This window comes from Corythoichthys intestinalis, chromosome 19 (genome assembly GCF_030265065.1).
Source record: "Corythoichthys intestinalis isolate RoL2023-P3 chromosome 19, ASM3026506v1, whole genome shotgun sequence".
NCBI classification, from domain to species: Eukaryota; Metazoa; Chordata; class Actinopteri; order Syngnathiformes; family Syngnathidae; genus Corythoichthys; species Corythoichthys intestinalis.
This window is the reverse complement of record NC_080413.1, coordinates 9,155,268-9,177,018: the sequence shown is the minus strand read 5'-3', so window position 1 is coordinate 9,177,018 and position 21,751 is coordinate 9,155,268. Positions and strand designations below refer to the sequence as shown.

General features: G+C 40.3%; 1 pseudogene; it reads right to left on the bottom strand.

The window, feature by feature from the left end:
• Window positions 1-637: 637 nt before the first annotated feature.
• Window positions 638-18,850, bottom strand: LOC130907975 (probable methyltransferase-like protein 24; annotated as a pseudogene).
• Window positions 18,851-21,751: the final 2,901 nt, after the last annotated feature.

The following is a 21,751-nucleotide window of genomic DNA, read 5'->3' as shown; positions in this document are numbered from 1 at the left end:
ATAGTGGAGTTTAGAGTGTGGCTGACAGATTGTGGACAGGTGCCTTTTATACCGATAATGAGTTAAAACAGGTGCCATTAATACAGGTAACGAGCGGAGCCTCGTTAGAAGAAGTTAAGACCTCTTTGACAGCCAGAAATCTTGCTTGTTTGTAGGTGACCAAATACTTATTTTCCACTCTAATTTGGAAATAAATTCTCTAAAAATCAAACAATGGGATTTTCTGTTTTTTTTCCACATTCTGTCTCTCATGGTTGAGGTTTACCCATGTTGACAATTACAGGCCTCTCTAATCTTTTCAAGTATGAGAACTTGCATAATTGGTGGTTGACTAAATTTTTATTTGCCCCACTGTATGTTCTCTGAACTTCTAGGTACATGTGCATCCCTGCAATATTGTCCTCTTGACTCGGTGAACTGGTGGCCATTTGTTGCTGTGGGCTTGAATTTAATATAGGGCCACAAACTATCGTTCAAATGACTAATGAGTTGACCTTTAGCAAGGACAACATGTGGTAGCATACACAGGCTCTGAAGGCATATTAGGTCATAACAGCCCAGGAGAAATGCATCTGGGTGAGAATTAGGTTAACAAAAAAGGTCAATCCGAGCAGAGAGCTGGGCTTCAACCAGCACCTTAGCCCCCAGTCCACCGTGTGTTCACCCACACAAAGGTGTAGGCACTGCTAGCATTAAGGATGTTCTTGTGCAGAAAGATTTGCGGTAGCGTCGGGTCACTGCACACGTGGAAGAGACAGAAGTTGGCGTGTTCCAGCTCCTTGAGCAGACTGAACCAAAATCGTACTACGGAAGGATTGTCTCCTGCTACCTCAAAACCTGCCCAGTGGAGGTAAATCTCCAAAAGCAGTTGACCGACAAGAGTCCAGAACCCCCTCCAGGATTAAATTCTCGAGGATCTTCCACTCAGCAATCTCCATGTCTGCCTTCAGTACGTCCACCTGAAATGAGAGCGCAAGAATTTCTTACCGCCACCTGGGGAAAACGCTTAACTGTGCTATTGATTGGTAGTTAATTTGTACTTTGCACTTTCCTTATCTAGATGATGGATTGAGTCTGACAAGGCTTAACTATAGTGACAGGAACCTTTTGGTCTGGAATCATGAATCACCTAAGGTTTTTCAGGTTGTCTTGTCTAAGGCTATTCGATTGGTGATAAACATCGTTTAGCCATCACTCCAGTGGACAACACCAACTTGGTGATAATGCACACTCAGCAGGGAAACTACATTATTTTCAATGACCTATACCCACCTGGAGGCAACAAACTGTATGTTTAAAAAAAAAAAAAAAAAGTTGTCCGGGCAGACACTCGCTAATAGCATTAGGCGAATGCTATGCTCACGCTACTAGTTACATTTAGTGTGTGATGATCACTCATCACAGACCTTTAAAGGCTAAAGCAACATTGCATATTCTCTCTGGCCAAGATGAGAAAAGAAATCTTACTGTGTATCATTGTTTTCGTCAACAATGGCGATAACGAAAATATTTAGTTGACAATTTCTTTCATGACGACGAGCTAAAAACGTATCTTGGGAAACTAAATCATAATGAGATGGATGCCAGTTGTCGTCTGACTAGACGAGAACGAGATGAACTTTCGCCATAGTTTCCGTCATCAGTTCACAATGTGTGACATTTTCTTACCGTATGTGTAGTTAGCACGCATCTTAACAGTGTTTGGTCGTGTCACTCATGTGACGTGCTGCGCCTTCCCCCCACCCACACACACACACACGTGATTACTCACCAGCCGGTCATTAAGCTTGCCCACTCCAGGCTCCTTTTTTGAAACGTGTCAGGTGCTGTTTGGTAAGTTTTGATTTCTTATTTTGGCTAGTTACGCCATATTTCTTTAGCCTTTAAAGGTCTGTGCTGACCGATAATCACACACTACCTAACTTGTAGCATTAGCATTTAGCATGGTGAGTGTTGTCTTAAACTCTTGGAAAACCTTTTCCATACAGTTTGCAGCCTCCAGGTGAGTTTAATCAATTGAAAATAATGTGCCGTTTTCCTGCTGATTGTCTATTATCATCACAAAGATGGTGATGTCCTTCTAGACTTATGTTCATTCGAAATTGTTGGAAACCTTTTATTTATTTATTCATGGACTAAAACCTTTGAAGTTTATAGACAAAAACATACAACAGTTTTCGTTGACTGAAACTAGACGAAGACGAACACATTTTGAAATGACTAAAATATGACTAATATTTTTATCCAAAAGATTAAATTTAAAGTCAATGCCAAAAATAACATCGTACGCCACAAACTGTTATGTTACAAAAAAAGTTTAGGAGGATGCTCACTGTTAGCATTAGCCTAATGCTAACGCGAATGTTATGCTAACGCTACTAGTTACATTCATTGTGTTTTTTACTTCCAGGTCTTGGCTTCCAGGTGGGTTTAATTGAAAATTATATACTGCTTTTCCTGCTGAGTGTGTACAGTGATCCCTCGTTTTTCGCGGTTAATTGGGACCAGAACCCGCCGCGATGAGTGATAAACCGCGAACCCCCACCCCACAAAAAAACTTTTTTTTTTTTTTGTGTGTGTGTGTGTGTTCAGTGTATTTATTCAGATTTAGGATTGAAAAGAGATACATCTAAGACATGTTTTTTCACACACCCCACACACACACAGTATAATTACACAAAAAAACTTAAGTGTATACATATTTTAATAAATGCTTTTGAACATGTTACTGCCCCACCGAATTATTTTTTTTAACAAGAATAACGAAGAAAAATGCTTGTCTTTATTAAATGCGTCATTGAGTGAGCCCACTCAAATCCGCTGAAGCTGCTCACCTACACACAATGAGTTGCCACAGCAACTTTTTAACAAGCTAAACGATGATTGACGTGTGCAGCGCTTTGAAGTTTCGGCTTCCAGGCATTTCTGGGAAGATCAAACCTTAACGTCTGTCAATTATCGTTAACTTTACCAAGCAACTCCAGTGCATTGCCTAACCAAGAAAAGCAGCAGGAGGGAGAGTGAGACTACTTGGTCGGATAGGGGCAGCTAATCTGTATTTATTTTTATTTGAAAAAAAAAACTGCAATGGACTGAGGTCGTGAAGTTTGAAGCGCGAAGTAGCGAGGGATCACTATATTATCCTAACGAAGTTGGCGTCCTTGTGAACGCTAAAATATGTGCTCGTCTGTCTATGTTCATTCGAAATTGTTTTGGAAACCTTCATTTATTTTTGGACTAAAACCTTGGGAGTTTTACAGATGACATTTTTTTAAGTAACTAAAACAGTGGTTCTTAACTTTGCTAATGATACCGAACCCTACAAATTTCCCATGTGAATTCACCAAACCCTTTTTGAATTAAATAGTAGCAATTTTTTTCAAATTCAAAACCAATATATCTAAGCTAGCAAGCTAATAATTTAGCAAATCCCCGTTCAAAATTCTTCATATTTTGGCAGCATGTTTGGCAGATCAAACTTTAAGACCACGCTGCCCATTGGTCTGTTATATTCCCCCATACTAAGCGCAAGTCAACCTTCCACTGAGCAAACCAGTTCCTCCTTCCATCAGTTTGAGGACTAGCAGTTAAAAGAAATGGATTAAGCCTTTAATCGGGCGCAAACCAGTCCAAGACCTGGTCCAAAAAAGCCACTTTGCGTACGAAAATGGATATCTGCGTTTCTTTACTTTCGCCGAACCCGTCACTTACTCACTGAACATTCGGTTGAACCCAGGTTAAGAACCACTGAACTAAAACGCAATTTGTATGAAATTCTGTCGACTAAAACTACACGAAGACTAACACATTTTGAAATGACTAAAATATGACTAAGACTACGAAACAAAAATTAAATGGGCTGCTAACAACACTGTTTAAGAGGATGCTTGCCAGTAGCATTAGCCTAATGCTAACCCGAATGCTATGCTAACACTAAGAGTTACATTTAGTGCGTGATGATCACTCAGCACAGACCTTTAAAGGTTAAAGCATATTGCATCATTGCAGTTGTGAGTGTGGGTGCACACGTCACATGAGTGACACAACCAGACACTGCTATGATGCAGGCTAACTACATATAAAATCTCACATATTGTGAACATGTGACGGAAACTATTGCGCATTTTCGTCTCGTGATGTTTTACTCTCCCAAAACACGTCTTTAACTCGCCATCGTCATTGAAAAAAGCGTTGGTATATGAAATATTTTCGTCCTCGTCGACAAAAACCAACACTGGACAAGATGCCTGAGGCTCAAAAGCTCACAGTGTTGACTTCTCAACAGGTTTCAACTAATGAGTGCACGTTATTACGCGTGCACACTGCTGTGTAAATTGCTTTTTCTTAAGCAGCTGGGTAAGTGGAAGCTGCTGATTGTGCTGACCCACTGCGCTCACTGTCATTAAAACCTCATTCCGAGGATGAATGTTGTGTGACGCTGCGTTTAAAAACGGAGAAGGGCTAGGCATGCTTGTCTGGTTAACATAATGAAGTGATAACACTCGGGGAAAAGTTCACAGTCGCCAGTTCAAACAAACAAAGCTTTTTTTCCCAAGGAGTCGTGAGGATTTGTGTAATGCTGGGATAAAGGTGGGAATATATGGTACTCTGGATGTATTATTAAACAGAGGTAAGTAGTAACTCATTAAATTTACTTCATTGACTTTTTGAGAAAATGTATTTCTAAGAGTAGTTTTATTAAACCATGCAATATTACTTTAACTTTAGATTTGTGAAGAAGAAAAGCTACTCTTTCTCTGCTACTTTGGACTACACTAGTCGTTACATTTTTCCTCTTTATTCTACACTCTACTTCTTTACTTTTTTTTTTTGGCCAGACGCCAACAGTCGCTGTACCAGTTTCACCAATGAGACGTCGCAACAATAATCACATGAATCCATTCTACCAATCAGACTCAAGCTTGCCGTTCTACAATCACGCTGGCCTGCTCAATCACGTTGCGTCTTTAAAGCACCGTAAAAAATGATGTATTTGATAAATAGCGCCGCCGTCAACTTGACTCGAAAGCGTGGATTTTATTCCCTCTCCCAGCACCGACTGACCACGGAAAAAGATCCTTTTAGTTTCATGATAGGAAATATGTTTTCTCCACTAGAGGGCACTTATTCTCTTTGGACAAATAATGCTTAATTTCTGTAGATTCTCTCGCCAGAATTCAATGTTTTTTTGTGTTTATATCTTTGGCCTAATGTGTTTATGTAATATGTTATAGCACAGTATATTAATAACAGTTCATACTGTAGAGATAACTTTGTGCTGAGAAAACACATCTTAAACAGTTACAATGTTACTCATTACTTGAGTATTCTTTTCACTTTACTTTTTTACTTGGGTAAATTTTTGGGATGCCTACTTTTACTTGAGTAATAATATTTTAAAGTAATGCAACTTTTACTTGAGTCTAGTGCGGCAACGTTTAATCGATTAACTTCAGTAATTTGAATAGAAAAATGCTTCGAATCAAATTTTGCTGCTTCGAGTATTCGTTTTGTTAGATTGGCCTTGTAGTGGTTTGTTTTGAAAGTGTTTGCATTTAGTTTTATTGATTTGGGTGGATCCACTGCCTTCTAGTTCCAACAGTGAATATTACATAACTCATTTAACATGGCTGAATCGAGCTGCTACCTGTTAAGACAAACATACGGTAAGTTTTTTTTTTTTTTGCTAATATGTTTTTAATTTGTAATTGTAATGTAATGTAATTTAGTTTATAGGTATATTCAACCATGTTTTGTGGGAATATGTGTTTGAACGATTTGTTGAGAGCATTGTCCCAAAAAAATGTTAGCTTTTATAGCACTCAAGCTAGTGGACTGTTACTATGCAAGTTAGCCAATTGTTCTTCTGTTATACTTAGATCATTTTTTATGATTATTTATACAGTTTGAGGCTAAGCTCAGGTATTTAATATTTAAATTAAGTGCAATTCTGCTTAGTTTGAAGAAACACTTGAATTTTATTTTGAAAGTGCAATCTTAGATAAGCCTTTGTTTTACATCCCTAAAATTTATTGTTCGACGCATTAAATGTTTCTAATCAGATTACTCGATTACTCGAACTAACTAGTTGATAGATGAATCGACCACTAAAATAATCGACAGCTGCAACCCTACTTGAGTCAATTTTTTGGTTACTCTACTCACCTCTGTTCTTCAATTTCTTACCTATCTGTGACCAAAGTCGTTGAGAATAGTGGCCAGTTTCTTGGTGTTCTGACGCTGGGAGATGACAGCAGGGTAGGGATCCCTCCAGTCTACGGATAAGCGGTGGAGCCACATTTCACTGCGTTGTTGGTGTGGCTCTTTCAAACTGGGGTCAAAGATGTGGACCTCGCAGCCAGATGTCGCTAGGTACCGTTCAACATTACGAGTATTTGGCCCCAACCTAGAAGCAAAATAGTCAAGTCGTTGAGGTTAAAATTGAAATATTAAATCCGCAATGTACCATACTTTTCAGGCTATAAAGCGCACCTGACTATAAGCCGCCACCCACCAAATTTGACACAAAAATGGCATTTTTTCATAGATAAGCCACACTCGACTATAACCCGCAGCTGTCATCACTGTATTGTGGGATATTAACACTAAAAGATATTTACCGGTCACACTTTATATTACAGTGGCAACATAAGACTCGTAAGACCACATGAAGCTTTGAATCAATTGGCTGCAAGGCTTCATTGCTTCGAGAAGCTTCATTTTGCCAACACTGCTCCCTTGGGGAAGACAGTCAACCTCTGCTGCCACCTGCTGTCAAAACTTTTGTCGTCCAACATGCCTCCTAGCATGCAATGCAGCCATAGCTGGAGGTTTTTTTTTTTTTTTTTTTTGTGGCGGGAGGCAAAACATGTTGATCACTCAGAAACGCAGTGTCGGCAATAAAATTACCTCACAAGATATATGCTGTGATAGTAATTTAGCCCATGCTTGTACATACAGGCATGCCTGCTATGGGTGTGTGTGCGTGCGTTTCACCCATTATAAAAATATATTTTTTGTTCATTTCAGCCATTTTTATTGTTTATTTTATTGCTTTAGAACTTTGACATTTTGTCCCGGCAAAGTCTTAATTTTAAATTCAAATATAGGAAAGTCAATTACATGCAATGACATTTACGGCCACTGGGAGGGGGCTATGCCCCCTGCTCCCCCATAATCTCCGCGTATGATTGCAGCGCTACAGATGTAAATAACAATCAAAATTCATGTTCTGTGCTCATTATTTCTTCATTTACTGTACCACTTGTTTCACAAATAGCTAGTTATGGTATTTGGTCACACTTTATTTGACAGTAGTGATTATCATAATTATGAAAAGACACTGCTATGGGCATTAATGAATGCTTATGACGGATATTATTTTGTGTCATCCAGCAAATTATCTCACTTTTGAATGGATGTAAAAGATCGGAGCTGGACATAAATGAAGTTAGTCACATAATTTGCCGGATGACACTGAATGACATCTGTCATAAGCATCCATCAATGCCCATGATAGTGTCATAATTATGTCTGCCTTATGATGCAGCTGTCAAATAAGGTGTTACCTATTTACCCAAATAAATCAACAAATAAGCCGCACTGGACTATAAACCGCAGGAATCTAAATGAGGGGAAAAAAGTAGAGGCTTGCAGTCCAAAAATGGTGAAAAAAAAAACACGGTAAATCAGTTCCTTTTTCACCCTATTCCCCTTAGCTCCTATCTCCATGCTCTCCCTTGGGTCTTGTTTCTGCGTTGACTGTGTTCTTTAATTGCTGGAAGGGAAAACACATTACTCGCAGTACTCATCTTTTACAGATGAGTCCCCAGATTGCGTCCCGTGAGCGGGAGCATGAATGATGCAGAGAAATGGAGCCGCGACTCGATGCATGTTTTCGCTTCACTAAATATTTCATTGGGAACTTCCAGGGTGTTATGGACGTGAGCGACACCTCAGACAACAGCATTACTTATGGAACAGCCCAGGTCATGGATAACCAGTAACTTGCTTTGAATTATTAACGCACTACAATGAGATTTGCCGTGTATAAGGCCCCTGTGTCACTGCAATAGTTTGTCACTAGAGACTGCAAAGTGGAGGAATGCGCTTGTTTATAGTATAGCTTCTATTTTTCCATAGGTGCTGGTCTGTTGCTTCACTTTCCTTCCTGCTGGACTGCCTTTTCTGGAGAACATACAGTGGGGCAAATAAGTATTTAGTCAACCACCAATTGTGCAAGTTGTCCTACTTGAAAAGATAAGAGAGGCCTGTAATTGTCAACATGGGTAAACCTCAACCATGAGAGACAGAATGCGGAAAAAAACAAAAAATCACATTGTTTAATTTTTAAAGAATTTATTTCCAAATTAGAGTGGAAAATAAGTATTTGGTCACCTACAAACAAGCAGGATTTCTGGCTGTCAAAGAGGTCTAACTTCTTCTAACGAGGCTCCACTCGTTACCTGTATTATTGGCACCTGTTTTAACTCATTATCGATATAAAAGACACCTGTCCACAATTTCAGTCAGTCACACTCCAACCTCCACTATAGCCAAGACCAAAGAGCTGTCGAAGGACATCACAGACAAAATTGTATACCTGCACCAGGCTGGGAAGACTGAATCTGCAATAGGTAAAACGCTTGGTGTAAAGAAATCAACTGTGGGAGCAATTATCAGAAAATGGAAGACATAAAAGGCCACTGATAATCTCCCTCAATCTGGGACACCATGCAAGATCTCACCCCGTGGCTTCAAAATGATAACAAGAACGGTGAGCAAAAATCCCAGAACCACACGGGGGGACCTAGTGAATGACCTAAAGGGACTCAAATCCTGCACTGCCAGACGTGTCCCCCTGCTGAAGCCAGTACACGTCCAGGCCCGTCTGCGGTTCGCTAGAGAGCATTTGGATGATCCAGAAAAGGACTGGGAGAATGTGTTCTGGTCAGATGAAACCAAAATAGAACTTTCTGGTAGAAACACAGGTTCTCGTGTTTGGAGGAGAAAGAATACTGAAACGCATCTGAAGAACACCATACCAGCTGTGAAGCACGGGGGTGGAAACATCATGCTTTAGGGCTGTTTTTCTGCAAAGGGACTTGGACAACTGATCTGTGTAAAGGAAAGAATGAATGGGGCCATGTATCGAGAGATTTTCAGTGAAATTTCCTTCCATCAGCAATGGCATCGAAGATGAGACAGGGCTGGGTCCATTCAGCATGACACTGATCCCAAACACACAGCCAAGGCAACAAAGGAGTGGCTTCGTAAGAAGCATTTCAAGGTCCTGGAGTGGTCTAGCCAGTCTCCAGATCTCAACCCCATAGAAAATCTGTGGAGGGAGTTGAAAGTCTGTGTTGCCCAACGACAGCCCCAAAACATCACTGCTCTAGAGGAGATCTGCATGGAGGAATGGGCCGAAATACCAGCAACAGTGTGTGAAAAGCTTGTGAAGAGTTACAGAAAACGTTTGGCCTCCGTTATTGCCAACGAAGGGTACATAACAAAGTATTGAGATGAACTTTTGGTATTGACCAAGTACTTATTTTCCACCATGATTTGCAAATAAATTCTTTAAAAATCAAACAATGTGATTTTCTGTTTTTTTTTTTTTTCCACATTCTGTCTCTCATGGTTGAGGTTTACCCATGTTGACCATTACAGGCCTCTCTAATATTTTCAAGTGGGAGAACTTGCACAATTAGTGGTTGACTAAATACTTATTTGCCCCACTGTAAATAGCTATAGCCAAGGAACAAGTCCGAATAACAGTAATGTGCCCAACAAGGAATTTAATGATGACGTCTGTTTTGAAGCAAGATTGATGCTGGAGAGTAGAGCCACTGAAGCAGAGCATAACTCTCCTGAGAGTTGGTCCCATATGGCGCCTGGGATCGTTTTTAGAAGTATGATTGAGGTCAGATAGAGGATGGTGATCTGGATTTGATTTCTTTGAACTTTTATCCTGGGATGTCTTGCCTTTAAATGTGTTTTCCAAAATATGCTAGCTTCTTTCAAGTGGAAAATGCACACCGAAATGGTAATAGTCTTGACACCTTGACACAATTTTTTTGGGGTTGCGCAGAGGTTAAGGGCGCTTTCACACTAGTGTTTCTCACTATTCCCCCGATTTTTGCGCATTTTACGAAGGCGAAAAATGATAACCTGGAACTCCAGACTCACTCAGAGAAGTTTATTCAACATGGCTAGCGCGAGACAGACTGTTGGTTTTAGCGACTCAATGAGTTTTTGGTCATTTAAAACTGAATTTACAGCGAATAGGAACATATTCTCGGCTCTTCCGTTCGCCATCTGTGTTGTTGTGGAGACGACTTCCAACGCGCAAGAGTTACGTTGCTCATTAAGAACACGTCACGCAAATAAACGAATCTGATTCCACGAACGAGTTAGTTCGGGCTTGAGAGGCCAATAAGGAGCTGGGTCCCAGACTCTATACTTGAACAGCGGTGAGTCTGAACTAGAAAACAGGCTAGAAAAATGAAGGAATACAGCAAAAAAAGGTTTTATCACTATTCCCCCGCTTTTCGCATTTTTTACGCAAAAAAAAAAAAAAAAAAGTGAACGCTGCGAAAAATCTGATAATACGGCGAAAAAAAGTATTTTCAGTATTTTCACACCATTTTACTAAAAAAAACAAAAACAAAAAAAAGGGAATACGCTGAGGAAAAAAATATTCCTATTACCCCGCTTTCCCCACTTTTATGACGACTGAACGCCGTGAAAAATAAGGGAATACGGGAGAAAAAGTATTTTCCCCTTTCCCCCGCTTTTTGCGATTTTTACGGTGGAAAAAAACTCGAAAAATGATGGAATACGGTGGGGGGAAAAAATCTATTTTCACTATTCCCCTGCTTTTTGTGATTTTTACGGGGGAAAAAAAAAACTGAGGGAATATGTCGGGGGGGGAATTCTCACTATTTCCCCGCTTTTCGCGCTTTTTACGAAGACCTCAAATGCCGCAAAAAATGAGGAAGAATTTTTTTTTTTTAATGTGAAAAACGAGGGAATACGGCGAAAAAAACAATTCTCACTTCCCCCACTTTTCGCGGTTTTTCACGCAAAAAAAAGTGAATGGTGGGACAAACCAGGGAATACGGCACACAAAAAATACACAGTTCCCCTGCTTTTCGCAAAAAAAACTAGAAAACCCCAAACACCGCAAAAAAATAGGGAATACAGCGAAAAAAAATTTAATAAAAAAAATTAATCGCTGTACTCCCCCGCCCAGTGAAGATGGACAATTTGACAATCTGAAAAGTCACGAAAGTGAGAGTGATCACGCACTTGTGTGACTTGGGGTACCCTTTCGTGGTTTAATTTTCCCCTTATGCATTTTTTATATACTCCAGTTCGCTCGGCATAGAATCGGGAGGGAGTGACAGTGGCCGAGACAGGTGGAGCCTCTCGGGACGGCTGCTTCTAGGGTCTCGCTCATCTGGAAGTGATGACAATTTGACAATCTAAAAAGTCACGAAAGTGAGAGCGATTGCGCACCTGTGCGACTTGGGGTACCACGCGGTTCCCTTTCGTGGTTACATTTTCCCCTTATGCATTTTTTATATACTCCAGTTCGCTCGGCATAGAATCTGGATGGAGTGAGCCCAGCGGCGACTTAATTTATTCTACATTACGTGCAACGTCACAGCCTGCACATTCCCTCCCCTCAAAGGAAGGATGTATTTCCTCTTCTATTTGTTCAATCAATGAGTGCACCTTTCGTCCACGTGATGCGACAAAGGCACACTGCTCAATAGTCTCTCAGAGTTCACATTTATACACTCCCTGTTCTTCAGAAGTTGAAACCCCTGTGGATCTGAGCATAGTAAAGAAACCAGCAGGGCAGTGTCGAGCCAGAATAAACAAAGTCATTCATTAACTTAATGATCTCAAGAAGATGAACTGCCACAGCGTCCTGGCAGGATCTGATCTGAGTGGCTTGAGGGAGACGGATTCAGATTGGAGCATTATCTTCTCTTTAATTAAACTGTCACACGACAAATTAAGAATTAGAGGTAACGACAGATGCAGTGCGAACGTAGTCCCTCGGTGACCAATTAGTCACAGACAAAGAGTAGGATGTCAGGACTGAGTTTTATGAGGAAAGCAACTATACAAAGAAATCTGAATAGACTGACGTGAAAACAGCTGCATTTGAAGGTTTGATAAACTGTAACAGCATGAAGCTCAGTATGTAACATTTTCATACATAACTTAAACCACATGCGTAGCTGTTAGTGATGGGTGATACCAGTGATTTTGGATTCGATCCGATACCAAGTAATACCAAGGCCAAATATTGCGATCCAGATCCGATATCGATACCGGAAGTTCATATATATATATATGTGTGTGTATGTATATGTGTATAAACAGTGGGGAGAAGTATTTGATACACTGCCCCCATTGTCAGTGTATCAAATACTTGTTCTCCCCACTGTATATATATGTATGTGTGTGTATATGTATGTGTATATATATAATATAATCAGGTGTCCCTTAGCAATGGAAATCGCTTACCGTGACAAATGAGCGGGAGCCAACGCTCCGGTAAGGCGGCAAAGGAACAAAGCCAGGCGATCCGTACGTGACCCGCTGGTGGCCTTCACTGGTCGCCCGGAAATGCCCGGTTTTTGTAGGAACACGCCACACGGGGGCGGAGACGGCCAACCTTTGCTCCCAGGCGGCGCGGCCCCGTCCAATGACAAAGCTACTTTTGGTTCAGCCCCTCGAAAAAGGGGCTTTTCTTTGCGTGGTTCCCAGGTTCCGCCGTCCGGTAGCAGATGTTGTGTTCCCACGGTAAATATTATGAGTGCAAAACAAGTTATCTCGTGAGATTCCCTCCTAACTATGGAACCCAGGCGTGTAAGAAACAATCAAAACAAGTTATCTCGTGAGATTCCCTCCTAACTATGTAATTAAAGGTAAAAAACAATAAAAGTTGTTACAATCTAGGTCACAGAAGCAATCATACATCACAAAGGCATAATGTAATTATTTTCCCCCATCATTCCGCCCTTTGACCCAGATTGAATTTATTATAAGGCATAATGTGCTAATTCACTTCGGGTCACATAATATTTTCTCCATCAGTAGGTCACCCATTAGGTGAATTGATACATTTAGGGTAGTGTATGATTCACTCGTGGTGTTGTGATGTAGCAAAAGAAATCATTTGGCTTCATCCTCCAGAGATTGACTGTGTTTGGCCCAAGGCTGCAGCTCTATGCACCACCGATGCACCTGCACATAAACACAATACAGTATTTACAAACAACTCATTAAACATTCCAGAAATCCAGATCAAGGATGCTAAAGTGAGCTAACGGAATTCTCACGTTTTAACCTACTTTTGTTCATTGATAGAAGGTAGGACTGAGTGTATTCAGTTTTTATTAATTCCTCACTTGCACATACACAAGCTAAAATCTGTTCCATAGACACTATTCATCTTGCTGCAACCTTGAGGAAATGTGCACCCTGTGTACTCCTTCCACAGTCGTCCCTGATGGAGAAGCTTGGCTGTCAGTGTACTCGGCGCAGGTTGGAACATGACAACTGATCACAGGGCAGATATCTGGGACAATGGACTCAGTGGGAGGTGTTGCAGAAGTTAATGGCATGACAGGATTTATTTGGGACAATGCAAACGTGGGTTTTATCCTGATTTTGCCATAGGAGAACCCTAACAAATTGTATTTTGAGGTCTGTTCATCCCCTTTATGTGCATCCATTCCATCATTTTAGCACTGTGACAAAATCAGAGTTGAGTGCAAGTGTTCAGTCAGGCAGCAACAAGTCATCAACACCTCTGGCAGAAGGTAAGCCGTGTTAAACACAAACACATCTCATGTCCCTCACTAGGGTCTCGATTGACTGGACTTAATGGGATCCTCTATTTTTAAGACAAGTAATTCTTAAAAGATAAATGTTAGTATGAGTTATAATAATTTGACATTAAAACCCCTCTTAATGTTTTTGTTTTAAAAAAGTTTGTAAAATTATTTTAAGTGATAGGTCGCCATTCTTGTTACGTCGCAGTGTGTGACGTCACCGGGCCCGTTGCAGAAATTCCAGCGTGTCACTCGTTAGCTTTCCCAACATGTCGTCAGTTCTACCCTTCCTATTTGAACCAGATCTGAAAAGTGAAGAGCAGGACAGCACTGTCGGTCGTTCACAAGACGAGCTTCAGGGAAAAATGCGTGCAGCAAATACCTAATAAGACAAAAGTTGGGCAAAACTGGTGATGCACTCGCTGCTATTGAGTCTCAATGGCAACAGAGCGAGAGAGTGCTGTTGGGAACTCCGGTTTTATTAGCAGATATTCAAGGTAAGCATATTGCGTTTTCAAACTTATCCCAATATAATAATGTAGATTGTTAACATCCAGAGCTGTCATGTGCTTTACATACAGTACAGGCCAAAGAGCACATCTTGTGTAATCCATGTCTTGTACATTGTAACGCGTGGTAGGTAGGATATGTGTATAAAAGTACAAAAAAGGGGAGAAGCTTCCACTTATGCACATTTATTCACAAAAAAAATATTTCCACCTTGACCACTCTTCACTCGGGAGCTCAGCAGTAGCAAACACGCGTTCCCTGACGAACTCCAACATTGTTGTAAGGTCCACGTCAGAGTCACTGTCGTTACTGTAGCGTGCCATAGTGCTTTAATTATTATGATTGGGGGAAAACTCCCACGATGAATAGTCAACAAAAAAGATAGTAATCCAAATCCGCGTTTTTTACTCACTCGACGATCCAGGAATTAGACCGGTCCCATAGCAATGTTGCAGCCACGATCAGGCTGTCGATTCCACAGAATAGACTGATCCGTAAAGCCGCTGTGGGACCAACGAATCAAAAAAATGGACAGATCCGAAACCAATATTGCAGACGCGGTGGGACCGTCGGATCCAGAAAATAGACGGATCCCTTACTTGCCTGAGGATCCTGGAAAAATGTTCGGGCGCCAGTTGTAATACGTGGTGGGTAGGATACGTGCATGCATGGACCAAAAAGGGGGAGAAGCTTCCACTTATGCAAATTTATTCACTAAAAATAATAATTCCACCTTGACCACTCACTTCACTCCCCTTGTTTCCATTTGACTGGAAATTGCATCCAAAAGCAGCACATCGTGGCATTTTACTTCGCGAGTTTAGGCAGCAATAAGCAATTGTTGAACATGCTACACATTTGGAAAGATCCCAATTACGTCATCACTGCGAGCCCGCTACCATGGCGCCAACTAACGGTCAAAATATGTACTAAATATTATAAAATACTGACATTGATTTAACATTTTATGTGTTTCTAACAACATATTTTAGTACAAGAGAACAATTGTGGTTTATTAGAGCCAACATGTATTTAAGTTAGAGGATCACTTTAAGAAGCACTTTGAAACGAGTCCATCTTAAACAGTGACGACATCCAAATGTTTAGGAGATTTTTCTTGTTGTCGTGCACGACCTGGTGGAACCGGGATGTCGGTGGAACTTGCAGAAGGTTCCCAAAAAACGTCAAACAAACCGTAACGAGAAAACAGATGCTCCAAAAACAAGCGAGGAGACATTTTAGCGATAGCATTGTTGCTAATGTCCCAAAATTGTAGATACTACAGAGCAGAGGTGTGTTGCTGCCCAGTTTTTATTGGCCCACAAATTATGAAAATAACACTGAAGCTTGAGTTCAGCCTACATTCTGCTGTACTTCTCAGCTTCAACTCTAGATGGAGCGAGTCACTTAAGAGACCTGAAGTCTCACCTACGCCCCGAGGAGCACGAATTTCACCGAAGACTAACTGCATTTGGACATATTAAATTACTCATTCGGCTTAATTCGATTATAATTTTCCTTTCCCTTTCCCTTATCCCACACCTCCCTTCTAGGGAGAGCCGCGCAGATGGCCCTATCTCTTGCCCTCGATTCTATTCCCAAGGCCGGTCGCAGGGCCCTGCAACTCTTATTTTGTCTACAGACACGTACACATACTGATACGTCTGTGCATACACACACTCACACACAACCCCCCCCCCCCCCCCAGTCCGCCACCGCCTTTTTCTTACTATCACTGACCCCCCGCCCTCTTCCTCCAGCCATAACTGGTTGGCGGCGCAGAACGTCTGCAGCGGCCCGATGCTCACTCATCGAACGGAATTTCGTTGTCATCCTGTGAGAGCTGGTGTCAATGACAAATAAATCTCTGAATCTTTTCACGCTTTTTGTGACAACCATGAACGCAGTGAAAAATGAAGAAATACTGCGAAAAAAAAGTTCTCACTATTTCCCTGCTTTTCGGGGTTTTAAAAAATGTGAATGCCGCGGAAAATGAGGGAATACGCCGCAAGAAAACCTCACTGTATTTCTTCGAATCAGGGAAGTTCGAGTTTGAATCCCAAGACAAGCAGCAATCGATAGCTCAAATATGAGAGAAATGAATCAGGCCCAGCTAAGGATTGCCTGCTTCGAAGACTTTATATAAAAACTTGATAAAGGTCAAGGATACAATGGCGTGATCCGGCCAGGAGCCGTGAACACGCGGGAGTACAAAGAGGATACACAAGTCAAGGGTTTACATATGCTTATTGAAAGGGCATTGCTTACTATGAAAACGATACCTACTAGGCCTGAACGATACTGGAAAAAACTATTGCTGCAATTTTTGGGGGATTTGCGATATATTGCGGTATTATATTGCGATATTAAAAAAATATATATCTATATATATTTTTTTTAAAAGACATTTTTACTAGATGACTTGAATAGCTGTGTGGAAAGACTTTGGATGACTCATCATGACCACAGTGTACAGTATTCCATCGTTTTTCGCGGTTAATAGGGACCAGAACCCGCTGCGATAAGTGAAAAACCGCGAAGTAGCGCATTCCCCCCACCCCCATTTGTGTGTGTGTGTGTGTGTTTGTGTGCTCAATGTATTTATTCAGATCTAGCACTGGAAAGAGATACATATAAGACATGTTTTTTCTCACTTTTTCCCCCAAAGTATGATTTTAAAAAATGTGTATATATATATATATATATGTATATATATATATATATATATATATTTTTTTTTAATAAATGTTTTTTAAGCACTTCAAATGTAATAATTATGATCAGTTTTTAACATAACTGTCCCATTGAATCATTTTTAAACAAGAATAAAGTACTGTAGTAGAAAAATGCTTGGCTTTATTAAATGCTTCTGTTTACCTAACATGGCTGTGACTCTTGGAGTGACATGTAGAAATTACAAACTCCTCATAATCACTTCTGGCGTTTATTTTATGTCTCGAACGTCACCACATTCTCCCCCCACAGACACACACATTCATTCCAGCCCGTTCTTCTTTGCAGAGACTGTTTAACAAGTTAAACGATGATTGACAGATTGCTACCCGGCTTCTTTGTCCAGATCAAAGCCATTTTTAACTTTAGTAAGCATGTGCCGCAGTGACTGACAGCTGGGAAAGGGGGTGAGAGAGGCTGTGCGAGCGAATGAAGCAGATCAAAGGTTTGTGGATTGGAGAAAAAAAAATAAAAAACTATCGCACGTCCTTGCGATGGGACTATCGCGCATGCGCACATTGCGATGGCGATGTTTAAACGATATATCGTTGAGGCTTAATACCTACTATGAAAGCAAAAATGAAACCTCTTACAGCCCACCTCTGGTGATTTTCTGCTGAAAAACATCTTGAGTTACAACCTTGGGAACTTCGCCGTAGCTGGCACGAGTGGGAGTAAAATCAGATAAGACAGTCCACAGAAACCTTTTGTACTATGTTCAAAGAAATACAGCACACGAACATGGATACAGTCACAGCACAAATGAATATAGTATAACAGCAGTTATGTGTTTTATAAGCATGGAAAAAATATTCTTTCACACCCCGCCCAGTCAAAATGCATTGGACATCTATTGCGTCAATGAATTCCTACCTAAAATACTTGAACCATGTTGGAAGCACAGTTATTCTTTTACTTTTGTTTGAAAGACTAATTTTGAACAGCATCCTTCCAAAGATTTGGTCTTGTGTGATTTACGGTGTAACTAACTTCAAAGCGTGAGTGTGTGACAGGAACCTAAGCAGCCAGGTCATCCGTGAAGGATCCCTCTGGGACAAGATACAGACAGACGGATGAACAAGAGATGAGGGGATTAAACAAGAGAGAGGACGGTCGGTCAAAACAATGGAAGCAGGTGAGAGGGAAAGACGCAGGTAGTGTGCACACAAACAACATTGTTGCCGTTGATAAATATGCAGGATTTGACCCAAACGTTTAGTCCCGATTATGATGATTTTACACAATTCAATTCTCGTAATCAGCCTTTTAAAGCATCGTCGAAGCTCAGGTTTTTAATACGTTGTCATCCAGTGAAGGATTATTTTCATCCTATTTAATACCGGCAGATTTTTTCCCCACTTTAACGGCTTGCAGAGTGATTCCGGCAAGGAGACGGAACTAAATTGCCGCGATGACAGACTCCTGATTACTTTTACGCTCTGCCCACATGCTGTCAGTTAAAGCCAATCCAAGACCAGCGTGTGGGATTGTAATTTGCACCATTGCCCGCCTGCCTACTGTGTTGCATTAAATAGCGCAAACTACCAGAGGGGACTAATCCTTAATAAAATCACGCAAAAGAACTCCTACTTTTGTTTAGCTCCTGTTTGCACGTGCTACTCATAGCGCGCGGCTGGGCAGGACGTCGCTGTTAAACACACGTTTGCCTTGCAAGCATGCGCTCGCCTTACTTGGATGCCATCCCAGACGCCGCAAGATGTCTCTTTGGAAAGAAACACAGTGAGCGCCATATGGACAAGATGGCCTCAGAAGAAACAAATGTCGCTTTAATAATAATAACTGTTTAAAATAGTCGCCGCATGGAATGTAGATGAGGTAAATTGTAAGCTTGAGAACGATAAAGCGATACGACCGGATATCCGGTTTTACAGGTGAGAGATACAGCTGTATCGATAGTAAACTTACCATTCGACAGTAATGGCGTACCACACGCATGCTATTTTTAGACCGTGACGTCGCATCGTAAAGCGGAAGTATTGCCGAAGTGGGACATTATAGACCCGCCCTTGCATAGAAACAACGTAATTTGTGCTATTTTTCGCCGGTAATCTTTCAAAAACAATCATGCCGATCACACATTGCTTTTTTGGAACTTGTAGAAACGACTCTGGACATTACGACACATGAAGAATGTGTTCTTCATACGTTTCCGGTAACCAAAAACTCGGGAGGAAAAAATGTGAAGACCGAATCAACTTGAGCGGACTTTAACACCAGCTCGGTGAATCCATTCACATTTCATATGCAGTAAACATTTTGTCGGGTTGGCATGGTCTTTCAGAGGACAAAGCGAGTAAGCCATTTATATATTTCTAACTTAAATTTTTTTTTTTGCGTAACGTTGTGCCGTACTGCTTCTGTCTGACAATGAATGACCTGAAAAGAATTACAATGGTATCTGACTGCCACTGTTACCGTTTCTGTTTTATATATAATATATATATATATATATATATACTAGGGCTGTCAAACGATTAAAAATTTTAATCGAGTTAATTACAGCTAAAAAATTAATTAATCGTAATTAATCGCAATTCATCGCAATTCAAACCATCTGTAAAATATGCCATATTTTTCTGTAAATTATATATATATTCTGTAAAATGTTGGAATGGAAAGATAAGACACAAGATGGATATATACATTCAACATACGGTACATAAGGACTGTATTTGTTTATTATAACAATAAATCAACAAGATGGCATTAACATTCTGTTAAAGCGATCCATGGATAGAAAGACTTGTAGTTCTAAAAGATAAATGTTAGTACAAGTTATAGAAATTTTATATTAAAACCCCTCTTAATGTTTTCGTTTTAATAAAATTGGTAAAATTTTCAATCAAAAAATAAACTAGTGGCCCACCATTGTTCATGTCAATAATTACTTTCGCAATGCTCATCGGTGCTGAAGCCTATAAAATCAGTCGCACCCAAGCGCCAGCAGAGGGCGGCAAAACTCCATAAAACACAATTAACAAATGGGCATTTCACTCTATATACTCTATATTTCACAAATATTTTAACGTGATTAATTAAAAAAATTAATTACCACCCGTTAACGCGATAATTTTGACAGCCCTAATATATATGTGTGTGTATATATATATATATATATATATATATATATATATATATATATATATATATATATATATATATATATAAAACACCTTTAGTAAGGTGGAAGTGTAAATAAATTCTAGAATTAAGATTTGTTATCAATGAAAAAAATAAAAGTGTTCGTTGGCTGTCACTGAGTAGCATTTGCGATCGCTACACAAGGCTAACTAAATTATCACCAAGAACGGTCAGAGACGTAGGACAACCAGAGGATATATAAGAAAGACAGGGCTGATGGTAAAGTTCAATCCATTGCTTAATATGATAATAATTTAGCTTTTGCCTCACGTGCTGCGCTTGTGTCATTCACCACACAGCGCACTTAGATTGTGACCGCCGTCGTGGTTGACTCAACTTCCCATTCATTTCGGCACAACCGCTAGTAGTCGCCGTCATTACCCGATTGTCACGGGCGTGTGATAACAACGCGAGAGCTAACAAAACCACTGTAACGCACGCTCCGTAGCGTTTTCTTCACAGCCCAAAACGAAACTAGTAGTGGCAATGAAGCAACATGCTAAAGCAATGGACAGTTCACGCACCACGCTAGCGACGTGCAGCGATTGATTTTCAACGCACCCAGGAAAACAAAAGTCGGACTTTGAAGTGACGAAGGCAGCCAAATCTGTTCGCATGGGACAGAGCTAGTGTGAAATGTGAAGTGGTACACAGATCTGCTGACAAAGCACAATAGCTGTTGGGTTTATGTTTGTTTTAGTTCAGTGCTCATTTTTCAGGGGAACACATCGTCAATGATATTGACTATTTGATTTTGATGGAATCGAATTATATTTATTTGAAAAAAATAAATATGGGCACTTTATTTGAAGCCAAAACTGTTCTTGTCTTTGTTTTGTTCATTATAATGTTCATGTCATCATGAAAATTCTGGTTAGGTCAAAGGCAAATTTATGCTGAATCCACCACTAGTAGTTTTGACCCTTGGGTGTTCGAAAACTCAGGTGAATATACAGTACATTGAAAAATTAGATATATATTATCGGTTATCGTATCGGTATCGGCCTTGAGAAGCAGGGAGTTATCGATATCTGTAACTAGAGCTGGGAATCTTTGGGCACCTAACGATTAGATTACGATTACGATTCAGAGGCTCCGATTCGATTATAAAATGATTATTGATGCAATGCAATTGTTCAAAAATCCTCTAAGGCTAAACCATACCACTATTTCAGTATCAAATTAACATATAACAGTAAATAAAAAAAACTCCAGTCCCCATTCTGTATCAGCAGCTTTAAACTACATTCAATTGATTTAATGTTGTGAATCAACTGTTAGTTGTCAAAATTGCTCCCGTTATTCCACAATTTCCCTTCTGTCTACTTCTGTCAAAGTTTTAAAACTTTATCATTTAAAGATAGATTCAAGACAAGATTCTGCCGATATAGGAGTATTTTAGATAAAAAGTTAATTAGGTTCGCTACAACAGAGCCTTCTAGAGAGGTTGTTGAGGTGGTTGCAGCTCAATGTTGCGTTCGTAGGAAGAA